Source organism: Bos indicus x Bos taurus, chromosome 24, assembly GCF_003369695.1.
Source record: "Bos indicus x Bos taurus breed Angus x Brahman F1 hybrid chromosome 24, Bos_hybrid_MaternalHap_v2.0, whole genome shotgun sequence".
Taxonomy (NCBI): domain Eukaryota; kingdom Metazoa; phylum Chordata; class Mammalia; order Artiodactyla; family Bovidae; genus Bos; species Bos indicus x Bos taurus.
The window spans coordinates 21,284,603-21,308,169 of NC_040099.1; the positions used below are offsets into that span (position 1 = coordinate 21,284,603).

Genomic DNA, 23,567 nt, shown 5'->3' on the forward strand with positions numbered 1-23,567 from the left:
TTAAGGTTGTAAGAGGTAGTGAATTGTTTAGAATCCAGGCAATCTGCCTCCAAAATAAAAATTTTGCTTCCAGTTTTTGTGTCAATGTAAGATTATAGCAGCAGCTAAAGCCCTATCTCTGTTTCCTCCCCCCTCAGAGGTAGTCACTTTTCTCAAAATAAGGTGTTCTAGGAACTTTTTTGTTGTGTTTTAGAATGACTAGATTTTTGTTATCATAAACCACCTAAATTATGTCAGATGTTTCTTACAAGTAAAAAATATTTAGATTTCTAATAAACTAGGAAGTTGTTCCATAGCACTCTTTGTAAATTAGCATTTATAGCTAGGTGATTTTTTCGTCAGAAGATGTGAAAATGATTTGAGTTTTTTAGACATGTTTTGTGCCAAATAGGTGGCATCCCTTTGAAGTTGAGACTGAGAGGTCAGGATTTAGACCATATCAGCATCACAGAGTTTTCACTTGTCAGGCATCCTTGAACATTAAGTGTGATTGACCAGGTATTAACATGTCCGTAATTGCTCTTCAAAAGAAGAGGGGATATAAATTTAAAGTATGGGTTCAGGAATTGGCTATTGCATATTTCTTAAGGAAGCCAGTATGAAAACATTTGTAATGAGTGAAAACATGAAGTGTTTAAAAAATTTTTGGAAATTATGAATCATTTTTTTAACTTGTAACTATAGCTGGTTATTAAAGCAGGTAACTTTTCTTTTCATGATACAGATGGTATTAAAAAAACAGGCTTTTATAAAACCTATTTATCTTGTGATACATTGATCAGTTTTAAATTGGTAGACTTCCATAGAAAATTGGAAATCATGGTTTGATGGCTCTTAAAAGGAGAATCAAATCATAGTTCCAGGTTTTAGAAGTCAGGGTATGAAAGCTGTCAGAGAGGATAGTGTTTATCCTTTGCAGTCTTTTATCAGTGTATTCAGATTTACCTAATTTTTTAAAATGAGGGAATAACATTCATGGTATGAATATTGTTTAAGTCTGTCCCTCATGGTGTCAGATTGTACCCATTGAGGCGCTTTTATTAGTTCTGTGCATTACAGCCAGTATTACAGAGGACATCCTGTTGATGCAGGTTTGTTTAGTTGCGCTAGTATGTATCTGTAGGATTGAGTCTCAGAAGTAGAATAGAATAGCTGGGTCAAGAAGAATGACTGGTTAAATGTTGATTTTGATTTTTTCAACTCCTTGAAGTGTGAGTGCATCTTTTCCTGCACAACCTCACCCAATACTGGTCAGTGATCTTTAAAATTTTTGCATATCTGGTGCAAAATCAGATGGTCCAGTGGTTAAGACTTAGCCTTTCATGCAGAGGGTGTGTGTTCACTCCCCAGTCGGGGAAACTTAGGATCTCACATGCCTCCTGGTCATTTTAAAATATTTGTTAGCCACTTCATTTCTGCTGCAAATTTCCTGTATCTCTTTAACTTTGGTTCTGGGTTTATGGTTCCATGATAGATTAATATTTGTCTTTGCCTTTATAAATTCTAGGTTTTTTGGATATAGTTAGGATTGCCTTCTCAATTTTCATAATTATAAAAATACTATACAAGTTTTCTGTAGTTTTTTCCCCTAATAATGTTATCCATTAGGACTTTTTGTTCATGATATATATGATATAGGGATATAACTAACTGAAAGTGATAGTAAATGTCCCCTTGTCACTGATTAATGATTAGTCATTTAATGATAGTCTGTTTTGCTATATTGTAAAATATAATTTCAATCATATTTCTGTATATACATGTATATTTGTGAATGTAGTCATTTTTCTATTCTACTGGCCTATTTTACACACATTTAATTACTTGGTAGATTTTTGTTTTTATTTTTGTTATTTTTCTTATCTAATTTTTTTCTAATGATTATTGTGCTTATGAATTCTTCTTCCCTCTTACTATCTTATTTGTATTTGCCTTTATTTATGACTAATATTTTAAATGATATCTTCCTAAGTAGACATTTCTTAATTTACTTGGCGTTTTCAAGAGTGCTTGCTTTTATAAACTTTTTTGCTTTCCAAAAAGTTTAATTTCCAGTTTTTAGAAATGCATAAAGGTAAATTTTGTTTTGCCTACAACATTTAGTGATTAGAAACACTTACATCTCTCAATATAGGAAATAAGAATATTTTAAATGTACAGCACTGAAGATGCAGGATTAAACATTTTAAAATGCTAAAAAGTATTTGCATGTAGCTTTTTGATTGTTTTTTTATTGATTTATCAAATTACAAGTATCATTCAAGGGCATAGTAGTAGAATATGGAGAACTGTTTATGGAATCTTTAGTTATTTCTTTATACTTTATCTTTCCATTGAAATCATACTGATTTCACTTAAATTTAAAATTAACTTAATAAGATGGAGCTATATGAATTTTTTTTAAAGAAGCAAATGTTACTAGTGTCTTAATTAGATTTTTTTTGAGACTGAAATATCAAGTTTAAAACTTTGCTATGGTTAATGTATCCATTTTTCAAAGATTATGGAATCTTTTAATTATTTTTAATAACTATTCCAGTAAGCTGTTTTCATCATGGGAAAAAAAGCTACATAAGCAAAGGCTTATTAGCCTTATGTATTGGGTCCATATATTTTGTGTGTTATCCTTTTCATGTGATATATGCATCTTATCATGTGACTATTTTCTTTTTTAACATATGGATATATCATAACTATATGTTCTTTATGACTAATTGTTTACATTTGTTTGATACTATAAACAGTATTGCAGTGGACATTTTTTTTTCTGGCCATACTGCAAGGCTTGTGGAATCTTAGTTCCCTGACCAGGGATTGAACCCAAGCCCTCAGCAATGAAAGCACTGAGTCCTAGCCACTGGACTTCCAGGGAATTCCCAGTGAACATCTCTTTTATTAACTCGCTACTCACTTACCTCTTGTGATAAATTCCTAAAGATGAAGTTGCTCATTCATGTTAAAGACTTTCAGTAAGATTATATTAGGTCATTGTCTTTGATGATTCTCAGATAATCGTTAATCTGTATAGGTCTTCTCTTCTGGGCCATGGCTTTTCTCTAGACAAAATGGTTCAGATTTGCTCAGTAGCTCACATAGGACATCTGTGTTCAGAGCAGTGCCTCACCTCTTACCTGTGTGACTCGGATCTTCAGAAGCAGGTCTTTGGCTTTGTTTCCTATCCCTCATCTGTCGGCTCTATGGGATGCGTTTTAACAGATTGATGGAAAGATATATCTATTTGGTCTTCATTGTCAAAACAAGGCCCATCATTACATTTCAAGGAGCTTGGTGCCTCAGAGTCCTCAGAACACCCAAAATTGCTCAGGATGAATTATATTACCCTTGGTCATTATCCCTTGTTTCATTTTTTTCTCTTCTAAAACTTCCAGGACATCTGTATACTGTGGTTCTTTCTTTTTCCTGGTGGGTTTCTGCCTTGATAGCTTATTTTATTATTTTAGTGATTTTTGGGGAGGGAGTGGAGTTCAGTTTGTTATGTAAATGGAAGACCTTTGTGTCTAATTAAATAGAAGTAATATATGTTTCATAACTCATACCAGACCACACTGTTGTCTGTTGCCTCTGTTGTTTTAACAGCTGAGGTTCCTGCACCCTCTCTTAACTCTACATCACAAGAGCTAGATTGGACTTTTAAGAGGAAAACAGGTCTCATCAGACCCCCCTGTAAAACTCTCTGATGCTTCCTATTTCACTTCTGGATCTTAGACTCCATACATGGCCTGTGAGATGACTAGTCTCGAGTCTCTGTTAACCTCATCTTGTAACCATCTCAGAGGCATCAGTTTAAGCAGATGAAGCAAGTTTTCACAGCAAGGCTTTTGCTTTGCCAGTTGCTAACAAAGTGGCTGTAGTGCTGTCTCCTGATCTTTCAGTTCAGTTCAGTTGGGTCGCTCAGTCATGTCCGACTCTTCGCTACCTCATGAATTGAAGCACACCAGGCCTCCCTGTCCATCACCAACTCCCGGAGTTCACTCAGACTCATGTCCATCGAGTCAGTGATGCCATCCAGCCATCTCATCCTCTGTCGTCCCCTTCTCCTGCCCCCAATCCCTCCCAGCATCAGAGTCTTTTCCAATGAGTCAACTTTTCGCATGAGGTGGCCAAAGTACTGGAGTTTCAGCTTCAGCATCATTCCTTCCAAAGAAGTCCCAGGGCTGATCTCTTTCAGAATGGACTGGTTGGATCTCCGTGCAGTCCAAGGGACTCTCAAGAGTCTTCTCCAACACCACAGTTCAAAAGCATCAATTCTTCGGCGCTCAGCCTTCTTCACAGTCCAACTCTCACATCCATACATGACCACTGGAAAAACCTTAGCCTTGACTAGACAGACCTTTGTTGGCAAAGTAATGTCTCTGCTCTTGAATATGCTATCTAGGTTGGTCATAATTTTCCTTCCAAGGAGTAAGCGTCTTTTAATTTCATGGCTGCAGTCACCATCTTTAGTTACGTGCTAAGTTGCTTCAGTTGTGTAAGACTCTTGTGCAACACTGTGGACTGCAGCCTGCTAGGCTCCTCTGTCCATGGGATTCTCCAGGCAAGAATACTGGAGTGGCTTACCATACCCTCCTCCAGGGGATCTTCCCAGCCCAGGGATCAAACCCGCATCTCATGTCTAACCTGCATTGGCAGGTGGATTCTTTACCACTAGCACCACCTGGGAACTTGGTTCCTTTTTTTTCATTCCTGTATCACCTCCTTAGAACCCTTGTCTCATTAAATTCCACCTACCCTTCTCCTGATTACATTGCTGATATATTGTTTTTTCTTCATGGAACTTAAACCACTGTTTGAAATTTAAAACCTTATTATATACTTATATCTGTACCTGACTGGAATGTGAGTACCATGAAAGGAAGAACTTTATTTTTCATGTTTATTGCTGTATCTTAAGGGTTTGGAGCAATAGTTTTTCTCCTAATAGGCAGGTGTTTCTGTTGAGTGAGTAAAATGATAGTTGGCCATCAAATGATGAATGAATGAATGAATGCTAGTACGAATGTAGTTTGCAAGGAGTATGTACTCTTTGTATTTTAAATTTGTGATTTCTCTCGTAATTAGAATGATGCTTTGATAAAATGATTAAAGATATTTGAGGTTTTTGAAAAAAAATTATATTCAGCAGAAAATAAGTTAATTTTTAAGTCATATTAGTATAAGCCCAGTACTTTTTAAAAAGGGGTTTTGTGTTAAAGGACTAAGGATTCTAGAACTGCAGCTGGGAATTTTTGACAAAAAATGAAAGACCATTTTGGAATTTTAAAATTATTTTACCAGTTTACTTTTTGTCTTTAGTAGAATAACACTTTAACGATATATTAGAAAACATGAATGACGAACAGTAATACTCAGCAATCCGTAAGTGCTGAATTTATAAGCATCACAGTGCTACCTGGTGGAAGAACCATAGCTACAAATTAAATCAGTCCTTGTCTACGTTTGTTCACTTACCTAAAAAGAGGAATTAAACTCTAATTGCTCTCTGCTTGTTAACTCCTTTGTGGAATAGATCTCATACTCGTAAGTATGAGTTACTCATACCCTTCAAGAGAAGCATTGTGATTACGGAATTTATGCGTATAAAGCAATTAGCACCCTGGGTGTAGTAAAGTGCTCAATAACTGACAGCTGCTACAATTACTTGTTACTGTAGCAGCTGAGAATTATTAGGAGTGAGGTGAAATTGAAAAGTAGGTTGGAATCAAATTGTGACGGGCACTGAATGGCTGGCTGAGCAGATGGTTGGTTTATAACAGCCCAGAGGCCAGAGCGGACTTGTAACATTAGCAGTGTTTGGAAACCCGGTTGCATTTGCCAAGTGGATTAGAATGGCAAGAGATTTGCGATAGGGAGACCAGATAGGACTTTACTGGAAATTTTATATTATGGGTAATGAAGGGCTAAACCATAATTGATGATAGCAATGAGAAAATAAAGGAATGGAAAGGTGAGGGGAACAATTGAATCACCATAATTTGTTAATTGGATCAGAGGAGTAAGAGGAATCAGTGATAAATGAGATTGAAAACTATGGTGTGAATGATTCTGGCATTGACTAAAAGGATATTAAACTAGAGAACTAGCTTGAGTGGTCAGTAAATATTAGTTCTTTAAAAAAAGATTGTATGAGTAGTACATGCTCCTCATAGTTTAGAAACTATTGGTAAGCACAGATATCACCTAAAGTCTCGTTCCTCCTGAAATAACCCTTGACAAGATTTGGAAGATGGGGTCAGTCATTGCATTAGCATGTATGACATTTTTATACATTGCCATTTTTACACATGTACTGTAAACATTTTCCTGTGATTACAGAAATTCTCATTTTAATATCTAGGTCATATTCTGTTTTAAAGAAGTATTTCTTTAGCCAGCTGACTGCTGCTTAGCATTTATTTTTTCCAGTTTAAGAATATGCTTATCTGTGATCATAGTTTCATAAATTCTTAGAAGTAGGGGAAAAATGGAAAAAGGAATACATGATATGATTTTCATGCTCATGTTAGCTACAAGTTTAAGAAAAGGATATGGCATCCTGTGCAATGGCAAGAGGAGATGGGAGTGGGTCTCTTACACTGTTGATGTAAATTCATGTATCATTCATTCTTTGTGAAAGACAGTTGGCAATAAATACCAAAAGCCATTATTTTACATAATGGTTTTTTGTTTTTTGCTTTTGCCCTACTACCAGATCCTTTAAATTGCATAATACCCAGAAAAATCTTTACTGGGATAAATTCTGGGAGCAGTTAAAGTAATGGTATAGTTTTTTTCTTTTACACTTAAAAAAATTGTAAGATAAATATACAGTTGACCATCTTAACCATTTTTAAAAGTGTGTGGTTCAATACTGTTAGGTATATTCATGTTCTTTTGTAGCCAGCCTGCAGAACTGTTTTCATGTAGCAGAACTGAAACTATACCCATGAATCAACTCCCCACTCCCTACCACCCCTGACAAACTGTCTCTGTGAATAAGTCTATGCTGGATATATAATATAAGTGTAATTGTGCAGTATTTGTCTTTTTGATGGGAGGGGCTTCCCAGGTGCCTCAGATGATAAAAGAATTTGCCTGCAGTGCAGGAGACCCAGGTTTAATCCCTGGGGTGGGAAGATCCCCTGGAGAGGGCATGGCAACCCACTCCAGTATTCTTGCCTGGAGGATCCTGTGGACAGAGAGGCTGCCAGGCTTCAGTTCATGGGGTCGCACAGAGTTGGACATGACTGAACAGTTAACCACTTTCACTTTCATATCACTTAGCATTATATTCTCTAGGTTCATCCATGTTATAACATGCCAGAATTTTTTTTTTTTTTAATTTATTTTTGGCTGTGCTGGGTGTTCATTGCTGCTTGAGGGCTTTCTCTAGATGCAGTGAGTGGGGCTTGTGTTTGCAGTGGCTTCTCTTGTTGCAGAGCACAGGCTCTAGGGCACATGAACTTCAGTGGTTGTGGCGCACAGAATTAGTTCTCTCGCAGCATGTGGGGTCTTTCCAGACCAGGGATTGAACCTATGTCCCCTGCATTGGCAGGTGGTCTCTTAACCACTGGACCACTAGGGAAGTCCAAGAATTTTCTTTTTTAAGGCTCAATAATACTTTATAACATGTATAAACTTTTCTGTTTTTCCCCAGTTGTCCATCAGTGAACACTGTAATAGCTTCCACCTTTTGGCTAATGTGAATAATGCTGCTGTGTACATGGGTTCATAGCAAATATCTTTTTGAGTCCCTGATTTCACATCTTCTGGGTATATACCCAGGAGTGGGATTGCTGAAATATGTGGTAATTCTGTTTTCCATTTTTCTGAGAAATTACCATACTATACCATCTATAATGGCCACAACTATTTTGCATTCCTACCAACAATGCACAGAGCTTGGTTTGGAGATCATCTAATTTACCCAGTGCTGGAAATTAATTTAGCACACTTCTCAAAAGATAGGTTAACTAGCCTCTGCTTGAATAATGTTTCTGATGTGAAGGGAGCACATGGTTTTGAGACTAGTAATCTCCATTTTCTGATCAGTAGCTAGAAATTTATTATATACTTTTGTTTAGGAAATTTCACAAAAGTTTTTTTTTTCATTTATGTGTTTTATATATTTGTGTGTGTATGTGTGTGTTTGTATACATTCACATGCATTCCTGGGGGAAATGTAGATTATACCAAAAATCCAGAATTATAAGTAAAAACCACAACCTACTATTGATATTGAAATTATATACTCTGAAATAATAGCTCTCTATTTAGTTTTCTCCCTCTTTTCTCTTTGCTCTTTACCAACCAGTTTCATTTATAGAATCCTAGATCCTTTCAGTGGTCTGTAGAAAATCATGTTTTTCTTATTTTTTAATTTTACTACATTATTTGTATATTATTTGTCATTTAAAAATTTACTTGAAAAGCTATTCCAGTCAACTATGTCAAAAAAAAGGGCAGAGTTGTGGAAGTCAATGAATAGCAAAATTAGTGCAAGTCTTGGCATGTCTGTGAGTGGCTTTCCTTTCTGCTCACATATGAGTACTTGGCTGAATGTAGAATTCTTGGGTCACTTTCTTTTTTCATTTGGTCTAGTTACCGTGTTTTTTTTTTCTTTTTTTTTCTTTTTTTTTCTTTTCTCTTACACATTTAACAATCTAGGATATTGGCCTTTAATTAATTTGGCTTGACATTGCTGTTCACTTTTATCAGAAAAATGTATGTTGCCATTTATTTCTGTTAATTTCTTATTACAGTGTTAGGTGTTTAGTCGTGTCCAACTCTTTGTGACCCCATGGACCCTGCCAGGCTCCTCTGTCCTGGGATTCTCCAGGCAAGAATACTGGAGTGGGTTGCCTTGCCCCCCTCCAGGGGCTCTTCCCAACCTGGGGATTGAACCTGCATCTCCTGCATCGCAGGTGGATTCTTTACCATCGGAGCTACCATAGTTGCTCCTTAAATTCCCTGTTACATATATTGACTCTCTTGAATCTTTATGCCACATTGTTTATCTTTTCTCTTCGTTTTTCCTCATTTCTGTTGTTTTCCTTTAATAGTCCCGTGGGTTTTTGTTGCTGTTTCTGTTGTACTTGTTCTTGCTCACAGCATGGTTCTCTAATGGGGGGAGTGGAGAGTTTTGTCAGTGTTTTATTGATCTCTGTTGAAAAAAGATTTAATACTGGCTTTTAGTTGGCCAGTTCACAGATGCTACAACTCTGGAGCAGGTGGATAGGGAATCGGCATCCGAGGAGATGTTAGCACCAAGAGTTCTGCGAGTTTGCCCAGTCAGCCCAGACCTGACTGGAGCATTGCCTCTGTTTTCCCAGCACAGGAGCCATGCCACCCAGTACCCCTTTAGTCACGGTGGTCCTTGGACCCTCCCCGTGCTGCTGGGAGTCCCCACAGGCACAGGGTTGCTTGTTAAAGTGACACATAGGAGAATCTACATTATAAATGTCTAACAACTGGAAAATAGTCCTGCCCATAGAGCTTGGTAAAATTTATAGGAATTTGGACTTATTTAATGTAAATGTTACATACTGCTTAATCTGCTACTGTCTGCTTTTTAAAGAAACTTTCATATGTGTTCTTTGTAGGTTAACTTATATGTTTTATTGCTTGCAGTTAGTGCTGAAAGCATTTTCTCTCTCTACTTTTAGATTATTTTCCCTAATCTGTGGGTTTAGGAATTGTACAAATAAATAGATATTTGAAAGTACATGTTTGATGAAAGTAATGAGCTCTGAGAAAAGATCACTTCAGTAAGCAAAGTAAATAATTATATGTCTTTTTTTTTTATTCTTTATGTTGAAGTTAATTCTCATAAATAAAATATTATTTTAGCATAAATAATTTAGAGCTTTTTTGAGTGATAGTGAGTGATAGTTGCTCAGTCATGCCTGACTCTTTGCAACCCCATGGACTGTAGCCTGCCAGGATCCTCTGTTCATGGAATTCTCCAGGCAAGATTACTGGAGTGGGGTGCCATTTCCTTCTCCAGGGGATCTTCCCGACCCAGGGGTCCTGCATTGCAGGAGAGTCTTTACCATCTGAGCCACCAGGGAAGCCTACTATTAAGAGACATTTCTAAGAATAATGACAGGTCAACTTAAAAAGTATCAGCAGATACATGCTTGACTTTATCTTATAATCTATAAACGATACATTAGATTATGTAATGAATCCATGCACCTTTTCCAAAGGAATACCCAAGATGGAAGTAGCAATAAAGTTATAAGACAGTCATCAGTCAGATGAAATAATTTAGATGAAGCTTTTCTCTCTCGAAGAGATGGGGACTGGGCAAGTGGTCAGGAAGGAGATACAATGTGCTTTTAACTTTGTATGAAAAATAATGTTCAGTTCCACATTGCTGAACATAGTTCTGTTTTGGCCAGATAAATCCTCTACTTCAAGCTACTGTCCAAATGCATTATTAAAACTCCACTTCTGGCCTTTGTTTTGAAATCTGTTACTTTTTGTTGCCGTGTCCTGATCTCTGTCCTCTGAAGCTTCTACTACTTTCCCACTGTCCGCTGACACCTCGGTTGCCCTCACGCTGTCCCCTGAAGCCTCAATTGCCTTCCTACTGTCCTCGAAAGTTGCAATATCCTTCCCATGGACCTTCTAGCTCTGGTTGCTCCGTGGCACAGAAAGCTGCTAGCTGTGAATCATGCCACTTTTCCTGTACTTCTGTTACTGATGCAGTAGGGATATCAAAGCAAACACCCTGCTTTCCTTTGAGAAAGACCATTCCCTTCACTTTGGAGCTTTTTTGGCTGCATATAAATTTTCTTCTAGCCCTGAGGGGTTTTTTCCTTTCTTTTGGTGGTGTATATTTTTGACAGTGTAGCTCTGGCATTTTTTTGCTCATGCTTATTTTGGGACTATTTCAAACTTTTTTTTGTTCAACATCAGCCATTCTTAATCTTGGAGTTGTTTGTCAGATTCTTATGTAATTAGTTTTTAAAATACATGTGTCTGTATTATCTTACTGAATCAGTGTTTCAGTCTGTAAGAGTTTTTCTTAAAAACACTTTACTTTTGTTGCTTCTTGTTTTGGCTTTTGTTTCTTATGCAAATTTCTTGATATATTTTAAATTACAAATAAAAGTATATTTGTGTGTTTGAGAGATAAGGCTAGGCTAGAAACATATGCCTGTGATTAGACATTTTCCCCAGTTAATCAGCTTGGTCTTGGATCAGTGAACACATAGCCAGGCGCTTTAGCCCTGTGCAGAAGAGTAGGGACTCTGGAACCGAATTACCTGAGTTAAGAATCTGGCTTTACCACTCACTAGCTGAGTGGCATACGGCAAATCATTTGATCTTTCTCTACCTCAGTTTCCTTGTCTATAAAATAGAGATAACAATTATACCTGCTTTATATTATTATTATGGGATTTAAACAAGTTGGGATGCTTAAACTGCTCAGCATATAGTAAGTGCCCCAGAAGTTTCAGCCCCAAAACAAAGAGACTTGGAGGTTTTCTAGCTAGTTTATATCTGTTTTATCATTTAACCAGTGAATTTGTGTTTTATTTATTGGGATACTGTAAGAAGAGTATAAGATGTCTGCAGTGTTTTTATATCTGTAATGTGAGCTCTCAAAAAGCAAGTGTTTATATTCCTAGTTATAGTCTTAGCATCTAAGTGATTGCAACTGGATTCCTAAGATCTTTTAAATAATATATTCCATCTTTTTTTGAGAGTTGGACTTACCTGCCCCATACTTATTTCTCTGTTGTAAATGAAGTTGGTCTGGAATGTAATTGATTCTGTTAGGAGACTTGGGCATAATTAAAGTGTGATATTCACATTATTTCCTTGCCTGATTTAGATTTTCACTCTTCTGTAGAGAAAATGAAAGCAGAGTAGATTCCTTTTTTTTAAGATGTTAGACTGAATGGCAGCTTTTCCCACCTCCTAGAACTTATAGAAAAGTTAATATATATTAATATATATTAAATTTAATAAAGGAATTATAAAACCTAGCATAGTCTATTTTTATGATATCATATAATAAAGATGAATATGTATATATATTACACAAATATAAAGGTAGAGACAATGAAGAGGGGGGGATGAAATGAAATTTGAGGAAGAAGAATGAATTGAAGGCACACATGGAGTTGAGGTGAATGTAAAGAGATAAGGAGCTGCACTACCCAGTAGCCACTAGCCACAGTGATATTTAATTACAATTGAATAAAATTTAAGTTATCAGCATTAGCCATATTTCAGATGCTTAGTAGCCATGTGTGGCTCTTTGGTACTCTTGGATAGTGCAGATACAGAACATTTCTGTTGCCACAGAAAATCCTGTTTATAATGACTGATAAAGATTGCTTAAAAGATACAGAGATAAAATGGATAAGTTATATTTATTAAATATGATGTATATAATAGCTCCACTCTAATAGAAATGCTATGGGTGCCCTCCTCCCTCAGATGGCAGTCTACTCAGAAGGTGGATCACTGATAGGAATTGAAGAAGTAAACCACATCTTGGCATGTGCCCTCCTCAAGATGGGAGCATTTGCTTAAATAATCTAAGCTCCGAAGTGGAAGCAGGAGGTTGGAACAACGCACAGGGACTAAGGGTGCTGCAGTGGAAACAGAAAGGTCACTTCCCAAACTTCCTGGGCCGGGGAGCAGCGGTGAGGCATTTGTGTCTGTATCCGAGCTTGGAGCAGAGGAAAAGGGCAGTGTTTCCTCCAAGCTGGTGAGGCCCAGGAGTAATGGGAATCACCTGTTTCTGGAAAATCATTCACTGGGATAATTGATGTTGGATCTTGTCCACTTTAATGACAACCCAAGTAAGTTGTACATAACAGTCTAGTCACAAAGACAGTAACATCACTGGAACTACCATCCATTCCTTGAAGGACAATACATAAGACAGCAGATTCAGAGGGAAGAATTTTCTCCTAGGAAATAGTTAACAGAAAATTGCAACATTCAGTAGATGTAAACTACTGAAAATGCCTACACACGTGGAGATCCTGCCCCATCCCTAATTAGTATTCATCAGAAAATAGGTTGTCTTCACAGCCTCTAAGAGCTTATTCGTTTTTATTTAGATTCCCAAAAATCTTTGGCCTCTTGCATGAAATATCCCAATCCTGAATAAAGGAAACATTTTCCATACATTATATGGGTGAAAAATGATCAGTGTCTAACCTGAAACCTGATACTGCAGTTAAATGACATTGTAAGGAGACAATTTATAATTTTATTATAAAATAATAACAAATACTTAGCATTTACTCTTTGTGAGGGTGCAGTTCTAGGTACTGATCCTATCTTTATTTGTGACTATATGAGGTGGATACTGTTTTATGAATGAGAACACTGAAGCACTGAAGTATTAGTTAATATGATCTTCAAAGGAAATTTGAAAATATTAAAATAATTACATTAAAACGAATATATTAAAACTACTTAGCTCCTGATAACATTTCAGTGTACTTTCTTAATCTTATAAAAATCACAGATTAAAAATACCATTGTAAGCCTCATTACAAAAATGTTAAATGAGTTACAGCCATAATCAATGTACAGATTTACATCCAACTTGGATATTTATCTTGATTAGCCTTCAGTGAGTATGAAGTTTGGATTAGAATAATGAACCAGAGAGTTATGGGTTTTAGAACTTTGGTGTGAACTTGAAGTTGTGTAATATAAACCTCTTTTTCCCCTCATTTTCAAAATGCAGATATCAAACCTAATGATTTATGAGATCTGTTTAAACTCTAAAATTCAGTGCTTTTGACTTTCCGCCCATTCTTCGTCTTATAGTTGGAAACGTCTGAGTTAAGTTTGTATGCAGAGTTTAAAATTTTTCCTTGCCTTTTATTCCTAAAATGCTTTCCCATCATAAAAACAATAAATGTTTATTATAGAAAATTTGGAAAGTACTGAAAAAATTCCAGCTCAAGAGTTTATATCGACCTCTCTGAAAACAATGATTTTTAATATTTCACTCTACTGTTTTGTTTTAAATAGTTGCATATATTCAGTCTCATCTTCTAAAAAGTATTGGTGATAGTGACTTTTTTAAACAACATTATAGGTGGCTAGCATTTATTGTATCTTTTGTTTCCTTTATTTAAAAGACAGCTGAAGCCTTAGGAAAGAGGTCCATTTATCCATGTAGGATATATAAGTTGTGGATCTACTGGAAGACCTAGGTCTGTGTGACATCCTGGTTGGGGGAGATATTTACTATCAAAAATACTAGAAGTTAATCTGCAAGTCCTTACTGCCTCTCTAAGCTCAGTCCTTCAATGCACCATTGTAATTTATTGGGGGAGTGGTATTTTTGGTAACTATACCTTCTAATTGTCCACTCCTTTTTGAAGTAAGATTCATGTTAGAATTTGTCTTGGTAATTTTGATAGCATTGCACATACTGTTGAAGTAAAATATGAACTTCTTAGGTAGTTAAATCAAAATTTTAAAGAGAGTCTTATGTCATTGATACTAACATCTCACAGAAAGAATTCTGTCTGGCATAGCTTCCTAAAGCAAAATTTCTTTGTAAAACGTGTCAAATTTGGTCATGCTTAGATCAGGTTATGAAGGAAGGCACTACTTCAAAGCAAAGCCAATTTCATCCTTGGAAGCTTTCTAATACCAGTGATATTATTCCATCATAAAGTAGTATTCTTGGATTTTTTTAGGATTAATACTTAGTGCATTTTAAAATTGAGATAATTTTACATACAATGAAATACGCCTATTAACTAGGCAGATCATTATCAGTAAATTTGATAAATTTTGATAACTTATTAGATGCTGAATACATTATGCTACAGTAATGTGTTCTGTATTGTAAATCCTAATGAGATTTTAGTTACTTTTTAACTTTTGGGACCATAGATAAATGTGTTCAGTTTTCTTTGATTAAAGAAAAAGTGTTTGGGACATCCCTGGTTCCCATCTGGGGTTAAAACTGCTTTCACTGCAGGGGGCTCTGTTCTGGGAACTAAGACCTCATGCTGTGTGTCAGAGCCAAAAAAAAAAAGTTCATGAAACATCAGATTATAGAATATGAGAGCATTGTCATTTTTAAATTTTCTGAGTGGCCAGAAGTTTTGAAAAATGCACATTGCCCAGATTTGCTTACAACTTTAGTTGAATTAAAGCTGCCTCTAACACGCATCTGTGGCTCACAGTTTAATAACCATTGGTCCATAACCAGTGCAAATTGAATGGGGAATCTATGAATCTTGCATTGCTTTCATTATCACTTAAAAATTTCCACTGTCAGTTCCTGCATTTAGATTTCTCTAAGCTAACTGCATCAGTAGGACTTGGCATCAGTATGGCTTGGCATCATTTCTTGAGAAAACAGGGGTCATGTAGCTGTTAGTGTGGTGATAAAGCTGTAGTAACATAAACAGTGTTAAGCTACACTAAGTGTTCAGAATATGAAAAATAAGTTCTATTTCATTGCGTGCTTGTTAAAGCATGTTTGTTAATACATGCTTGTTAAACCATGCTTGTTAATGCAGCTGGATTCTGCATTAGCAAAGGGAATTACCACAGTGTATTCAGAGGCAGGGGTCAGGATGACAAAGGAAATAAAGTACATTGGACAGTTGAACAAATGGGGATATCAGAGATCAGACTTAAGGACAGGCATAATTTATGTGCTACTTGTCTTTAGATGCTTTGAAAGCTATTGGGAGAAAAGAATTTGTTTTATGTAAGAAGGCTGAATTAGGACCAGTGGATATCTTCCAAATGACAAAACCATTCTTCCAGTTAGACCTGGCCTAATGTGAAAGGACTATGAAAGTAATGTGTTTCAAAAAGCCTCAGCTATCTACATCTACAGCAGACCTTAAATATAGCCCCAATCCTGGCCAGACCAGTGTAAAACCTCAAGATAAAGATCTGTTTACCTTAGTCTTTTATTGTCTGGTAATCATGTTCAGCTTTTGAAAAATTACGAAACATGCCAACAGGCAAGGAACAGCCTGAAGAGACAAAACAAGAAGTCAGAAGTAGATTCTTGTATGACACAAATTCTAGAATCACCAGCTCAGGAATGTAATTAATATGTTAACAACTCTAATGAAGAGTAGACACCATGCAAGAACAGATGTAAGTAGAGGTGAAAATGCTTCAAGAATCAAAAACAAATTTTAAATGCTAGGAATAAACACTGACATGAGTGCTTCTGATGATCACCTCAGTAGACTGGACACTGCTGAGGGGAAAATATATATGGGCCTGATAATCCATCATAGAGATTTTCCCAACTTAGATGCAAAAAGAAAATAGAACAACAGCAACAACCTTTTCTCCAAAAACCAAACCTAGAACATTCAAGAATTGTGGGCAGTTTGGAAAAGTGTAACATAACATTTGCTTGGGATATCAGGAGAACAAATGAAGCAGAAGAAATTCCAAAATTAATGACAGGACATCAAACTGACTGATCCAGGAAATGGAGAGGACAAATACTTGACAGGATATAAAAATGTGGTTTGCGCTTAGGCATGTTGGGCTTCCCAGGTGGTTCAGACATTAAAGAATCTACCTGTAATTTGAGAGACCCCAGTTTGATGCCTGGGTCAGGAAGATCCCCTGGAAAAGGAAATGGCTACCCACTCCAGTGTTCTGACCTGGAAAATTTCATGCACTGTATATAGTCCATGGGGTTACAAAGAGTTGGACATGACTGAGCAACTAACACTTTCAGTTTTCATGTCATATTCAAATTGCAGAAAATGAAATGCAAAGAGAAAACCTTGGGAAGAGTTGAAAAAGAAAAATTCTTACCTGTCGGAAAAGAATTACAGCAGAACCACGCCAAGAAGAGTGGAATGAAAAGTGTTGGGAGAAATTCCATCCTAAAATTCTGTATCCTGTGAAACTGTTCTTTAAAAGAGAATGCAATGTTTGCTGTTGCTGAAGGTGGTCAAGAAGAGATTGAATGACAAGAACAAGAGAGATGTTGGCTCTAATGTTTGCCTGTGTTATGTATGTTAGTGTTTTTGAGGAGTGTTACAAACCGGAATCTCTTCTGAAGCTTCATTCTGGACATGAGCACGCTGGAGACGGGAGCAGGGATGTCACAAAGAAGCTATATGTGCTCTTGAACAGCCCAGAATCCCTGGTTTATGGCCTGCCTGTTAAAAGCCTTGTGTAGCAATAATCTGCACGACACCCAATTTCAGTTCAGTTCAGTCACTCAGTTGTATCTGACTCTTTGTGACCCCATGGACTACGGCATGCCAGGCTTCCCTGTCCATCACCGACTCCCAGACCTTACTCAAACTCAGGTCCATCGAATCGGTGCTGCCATCCAACCATCTCATCCTCTGTCATCCCCTTCTCCTCCCACCTTTAATCTTTCCCAGGATCAGGGTCTTTTCTAAGGAGTCAGTTCTTCACATCAGGTGGCCAAAGTACTGGAGTTTCAGCTTCAACATCAGTCCTTCCAATGAACACCCAGGACTGATCTCCTTTAAGATGGACTGGTTGGATCTCCTTGCAGTCCAAGGGACTCTCAAGAGTCTTCTCCAACACCACAGTTCAAAAGCATCAATTCTTCGGCGCTCAGCTTTCTTTGTAATTCAATTCTCACATCCATACGTGACATACTGGAAAACCTGCTGGACACCCAATTTGGGAAATACCAAATTAGCTGACCTCCATGACCCTGAGATAGTGTGATTCTTTAGTAACTGGATAACATTTTCTTAGGGATTAAGTCTAAAAGGCACACAGGAGATGAAAATAGGCCAAAAGGTAAATGAAAATTTCAAGAAAACGTGATTAATTCTTACTTCTTAGGGTAAATATAAGATGAGTAGAAAATGTGTTACATCTCACTTCCTTAAATTCCTTCTTTCCATTTGATTTTGAAGTTACAGAGAAGTGGCCTGTAGACTCCTGGCTTATGCTCCCCTTCCAATGTCAAAAGTGATAATTGGCAATAGGTTCAACTTCTCTGAAATGCTGGTCATCATTGCTGACTGGACTGGCCCTTTACCTTTTCTTGTTTCTCTTCTCTTGTGTGTTGCTGCTATTACTATCATTGGCCCCCTTCCCCTCCCTCCCCCCCTTTTTTAATCTTGAAGCCCATATGCTGTTACTCATGAGAAAATGACATCTCTCCACTACTGGAAATTCCAGAGATGTTTTAATGAAGGGATAGACTACCTACTATAAGTCACAATTTGTTTCCTTAATGTGTTGGGTTTTGAGTTTTAGGGACCTGTTAGTCCTGTGATTGTGGTGGTCCTATATTCGATGTAAGGTAGATTTCAGTTGGATAACACTTCTTCAGAATACCCATCCCAGTAACAATTCTAGATATGAGAGGTAAGATAGAATAATGGTTAAGTATGAAGACTCTGAAGCCAGATTGTCAGTTTGCAGCCTTTGTTGACTTCAGAGGAAGTTTCTTAACAAGAAGTTAATTGTGCTTTGGACTTCCCTGGTGGCTCAGTGGTAGAGAATCTGCCTGCCAAGCAGGAGATGCAGGTTTGATCCTTGGGTCAGGAAGATTCCCCTGGAGAAGGAGATACACTCCAGTATTCTTGCCTGGGAAATCCCATGGACAGAGGAGCCTAGCGGGCTACAGTCCATGAGGTCATAAAGAATTGGACATGACTGAGCGGCTAAACAACAGCAGCAGCAGTTGTGCTTTAGTTTTATTATCTGTGAAACTGAGAGTCATTCAGTCCTGTCTAATTCTTTGCGACCCCATGGACTATACTGTCCATGGAATTCTCCAGGCCAAAATACTGGAGTGGGTAGCCATTCCCGTTTCCAGGGGATCTTCCCAACCCAGAGATTGAACCCAGGTCTCCGGCATTGCAGGCAGATTCCTTACCAGGTGAACCACCAGGGAAGCACTGTAATGCATGGATAATAATAGTCTCTTCCTATGAAGATTAAATGGGCCACTTAGAACAGTGTTTGACATTTAGTAAGCACATCAGAATTTTAATTAGCATCATAGTTGATGAATCTAGAAATGTATAAAGCTTATTTGTAACAGTATCTATAACAGGTGGGAATTACCTTTTTCAAGGATATTTTAAGGTAAAATCTGCTTTTAGAATACTTAAGAAAATGATAGTGAGCCCTCAAAGGAGCTGAATGATGTAAGACAGTGTTAGATAACATTCATTTATGCTAAAGTATTTCCCACTAAAAGGTAGAACTTTTCTGCAGATGGTCAAGGAAAAATGGGCCCATCAGAGACAAATAGGATACTGTGAAAAGAAAATAGAAAGGATTTGATATTTTTAAAATATTTAAATTATTACAATTTTGAAAAATTTCAGGACTGTATACCAAACTAAATTTGGGTATTTGTTTTCTAGATGACAGGTTAGGGCAAACTACTGAGATCTTTACCTGCTTTATACTCTGTTCCCTGGAGACAACACAGACTTGACTAATTTTCCTGACACCATGAAATTTCTTGGCCTTGTTTTGAAAAAAAAAAATGGTATTAAAAAAATCTTGATTGATATTAAATACTTTGGTTAACTTTTCCTGTCTAACCTAGCAAAGAGTCCCAACACCAGGGAAAGCAAAATGAAGTAAATTATGGTGGATTCTCAAAAGTGAGAGTTGGAGCTTCTATTAATAAATAGTTATTTGAAGAAAGTCATATAAGAAAGACTTGATAACATCTAGAGAGAGGCAAAAGACATAATAAAATACATATCAAAGAACAAAGCCATTTAGAGTTCTACAGAAGAACAATAAAAGGAACCAGGATTGTGAGCATTATCATCAACCTAAGGGGTTCTTGTAATATGTTCTGAAGATTATGTCTTGATACTGTTTGGAATGAAGATAACTAGCTCTACCTTTAACATTAATTCGTTGTAACCCAAGATTCTCAAGTATGTTACTATCAAATTTTGACTAAGGATACATACAGTCATAAAGGGAGAAATTAAATTGCTTAGGTGTTTGCATAGGTACCCCTAAGAATACTATAGAAATAAGACGTCGTGTGGAAATATTACTGACTCCATCCTTAAGAAGTAACTGTGTGGGGAAAGTCTTTAATAACCCCAGCATGCTAGGATGTCCATGTTTTCTTGACTAAAATAATATCCTAGTATGTATGTCTTTTAAAACTGGTTGTTATCTGGCCCAGTCGTATTTTATACTTGAAGGGGATGCTGAAGATTGATTCCACAGATGAAAGAATGATTTGTCAAAACCTTGTGTTCAGAGTATTCTGGAACCTGGATTACACTCAGACTCGATTCCTAGAGAAGCTACACAGCTTGCTCACTAGAATCAGGACTGGGCTTCCTAACTTGATGTTTTCCTTTTCTGCTTCTGCAATTGTCCCTCAGGAAGTAGGTAGGAAGGAAGGCCTGGAGCATGGTAGGCATGATGCTTGAAATTGTTGACCACAGCCTTTACTGGCCACTAACAATCCTCACCTGCATACAATTGAAATTCTCTCTGTTTTTTTTTTTAAGTCATAGTCATGTATGAAAGAAGAGAGCAGACTTCTTAGTGGCATCTGCAAGAAAAAGTTAGCCCTTATATATACATTTAAATTCAGAAATAGTGAAGACATTTATTTTAAGAACTGGAATGTTAGAACAACTGTCAGCCCTAAAGTGACTAAGAACTCCACATTTCAGGACATTTATTCTCTTGGCTGTTTTTGGTGCACGATAGTTCTGATGCCATCTCAGAATGATAACCACAGTCATATGGCACTTCATAGTTTGAAAACTTCCAAAATTAACTTATTTAGGCCTCACAGCTTTCACTTCACTTCACTTCACTCACGACTTCACTTTCACTTTTCACCTTCATGCGCTGGAGAAGGAAATGGCAACCCACTCCAGTGTTCTTGCCTGGAGAATCCCAGGGACGAGGGAGCCTGGTGGGCTGCCGTCTATGGGGTCGCACAGAGTCAGACACGACTGAGGCGACTTAGCAGTAGCAGCAGGCCTCACAGCCCGATAAAAGAGATACCCATATTGTATAAAGGAAGCAAGTGAGGCTTAGATAATCTTAGGGCATGTTGCCTAAGATTATAGGTAATAAATGGAGGGAGCAGTTCAGTCACTCAGTTGTGTCTGACCCAGCAACCCCCTGGACTGCAGCATGCCAGGCTTCCCTGTCCATCACCAGCTCCCGGAGCTTGCTCAAATTCACGTCCACCGAATCGGTGATGCCATCCAATCATCTTGTCCTCTGTCGTCCCATTCTCCTGCCTTCAGATTTTCCCAGCATCAGGGTCTTTTCCACTGAGTCGTTTTTTACATCAGGTGGCCAGAGTATTGGAGATTCAGCATCAGTCTTTTCAATGAGTATTCAGAACTAATTTCCTTTACGATCGGCTGGTTGGATTTCCTTGTGGTCCAAGGGACTCTCAAGTGTCTTCTCCAACATCACAGTTCAAAAGCATAAATTCTTTGGCACTCAACTTTTTTATGGTCCAACTCTCATTCATACATGACTGCTGGAAAGACCATATCTTTGACCAAACAGACCTTTGTCGGCAAAGTAACGTCTCTGCTTTGTAACGTCTCTGCTGTGTAGGTTGGTCATAGCTTTTCTTTCAAGGAGCAAGCGTCTTTTAATTTCATGGCTGCAGTCACCATCCTCAGTGATTTTGGAGCCCAAGAAAATAAACTATTTCCATTGTTTCCCCATTTTTTTGCCATGAAGTGATGGGACCAGATGCCGTGATCTTAGTTTTTTGAATGTTGAGTTTTAAGCCAGCTTTTTCACTCTCCTCTTTCACTTCATCAAGAGGCTCTTCAGTGCCTCTTTGCTTTCTGCAATAAGGCTGGTATCATCTGCATTTCTGAGGTTATTGATATTTTCCCCAGCAGTTGTGATTCCAGCTTGTGCTTCATCCACTGTGGCATTTCGCATGTTGTACTCTGCATATAAGTTAAATAAGCAAGGTGACAATATACAGCCTTGATGTACTCCTTTCCCAGTTTGGAACCAGTGCATCGTTCCATGTCCGATTCTAACTGTTGCTTCTTGACCTGCAAACTGGTTTCTCAGGAGGCAGGTGAGGTGGTCAGGTATTCCCATGTCTAAGAATTTTCCACAGTTTGTTGTGATCCACACAAAGGCTTAAGCATGGTCAGTGAAACAGAAGTAGATGTTTTTCTGGAATTCTCTTGCTTTTTCTATGATCCAATGGATGTTGGCAATTCGATCTCTGGTTCCTCTGCCTTTTCTATATCCAGCGTGAACATCTAGAAGTTCTTGGTTCATGTACTGTTGACGCCTGGCTTGGAGAATTTTGAGCATTACTTTGCTAGCGTGTGAGATGAGTGCAGTTGTGCAGTAGTTTGAACCTTCTTTGGCATTGCCTTTCTTTGGGATTGGAATGAAAACTGACCTTTCCCAGTCCTGTGGCCACTGCTGAGTTTTCCAAATTTACTGGCATATTGAGTGCAGCATTTTCACAGCAGTACTTGTATCCAGATCTTTTGACTTAATTTCCAGGAGAATCCACTGGGGACCTACCTGTTCATACCCTGTGCTCTGCTGGACACTATAAGGAATACAGATAGACACAAAGTGTGTGTTCCCCAGTTATGGATATAAAAACCGGAGAACAGAATAGTAGTATTTAAGTTCAGAACTAACTTGAATGGTAGCAGGTGTGAAACCACAATAGGAAAAGCTTCTGTGGCAAAGATTTATCTTAAAATAGGTCGTGTGAAATGAGAAAATTTGAACACAATGTAAGATACTCAATATTAGCTGTAAAGAAAAGCATTTCTAGTGGTTCAGATTTCAGCCTAGCTCTACCCCACTTTCACTGCACACAAGATAGATTGCACCTCCTGATTGATACTGAAATATACATGAGTGTTGCTGTTTGAGTGTGGTGTTGGTGGAGATCTGGCAAGTAAATTAAGAATAAAAATATAGGCCTTGTTGAATGAGTGGGGAATAACAAGGGAGAAGTAAAATAACTCATGTAAACAGTTGGCAAGAAATGAGGTAAAACATTGGTTCACGAAATGGCAGCTGATTTTTTAGCAGAAACTGCAGGCCAGAAGGGAGTGAAATGGAAAAGCCTACAACCAAGAATACTTTACCCACAAGACTCTCCTTCAGATTTGATGGATAATCAAAAGCTTTTATAGAGAAGTAACAGAAGAATTCAGCACCACCAAACCAGCTTTACAAAAAACGTATAAGGAACTTCTCTAGCTGAAAAAGAAAAGGCCACAACTAGAAACAAGCTAAGAGATGAAAAAGCTCACAGGTAAAAGAAAACATTAAGGAAATCACCCACACACAAAGCTAGAAAGATTAAAAGACAAAAGTAGTAAAATCACACCTGTGTCCACAGTAAGCAGTTAAGGGATACACAGAGCAGTTAGATGTAAAACATGTTATCAAAATGTAACCGAGAGAGAAGGAGAGTATAAATGGCAGGGTATTTAAAATGTGTTTGAAATTGAAAGATGAGTGACTTACAACACGTGTGTTTATATAGACTACTATACCAAAACCTCCAGGTAATCGCAAACCCCAAAATGTATAATAGATATAAACAAGAAGTAATCCAA

General features: G+C 37.5%; 1 protein-coding gene across 3 annotated transcripts in view; it reads left to right on the forward strand.

Annotated features, from left to right (window-relative positions):
- The window catches only part of RPRD1A (regulation of nuclear pre-mRNA domain containing 1A), a 68,570-nt gene that overhangs the window by 36,990 nt on the left and 8,013 nt on the right, over positions 1-23,567 (forward strand). The gene's annotated exons all lie outside the window — the stretch shown is intronic.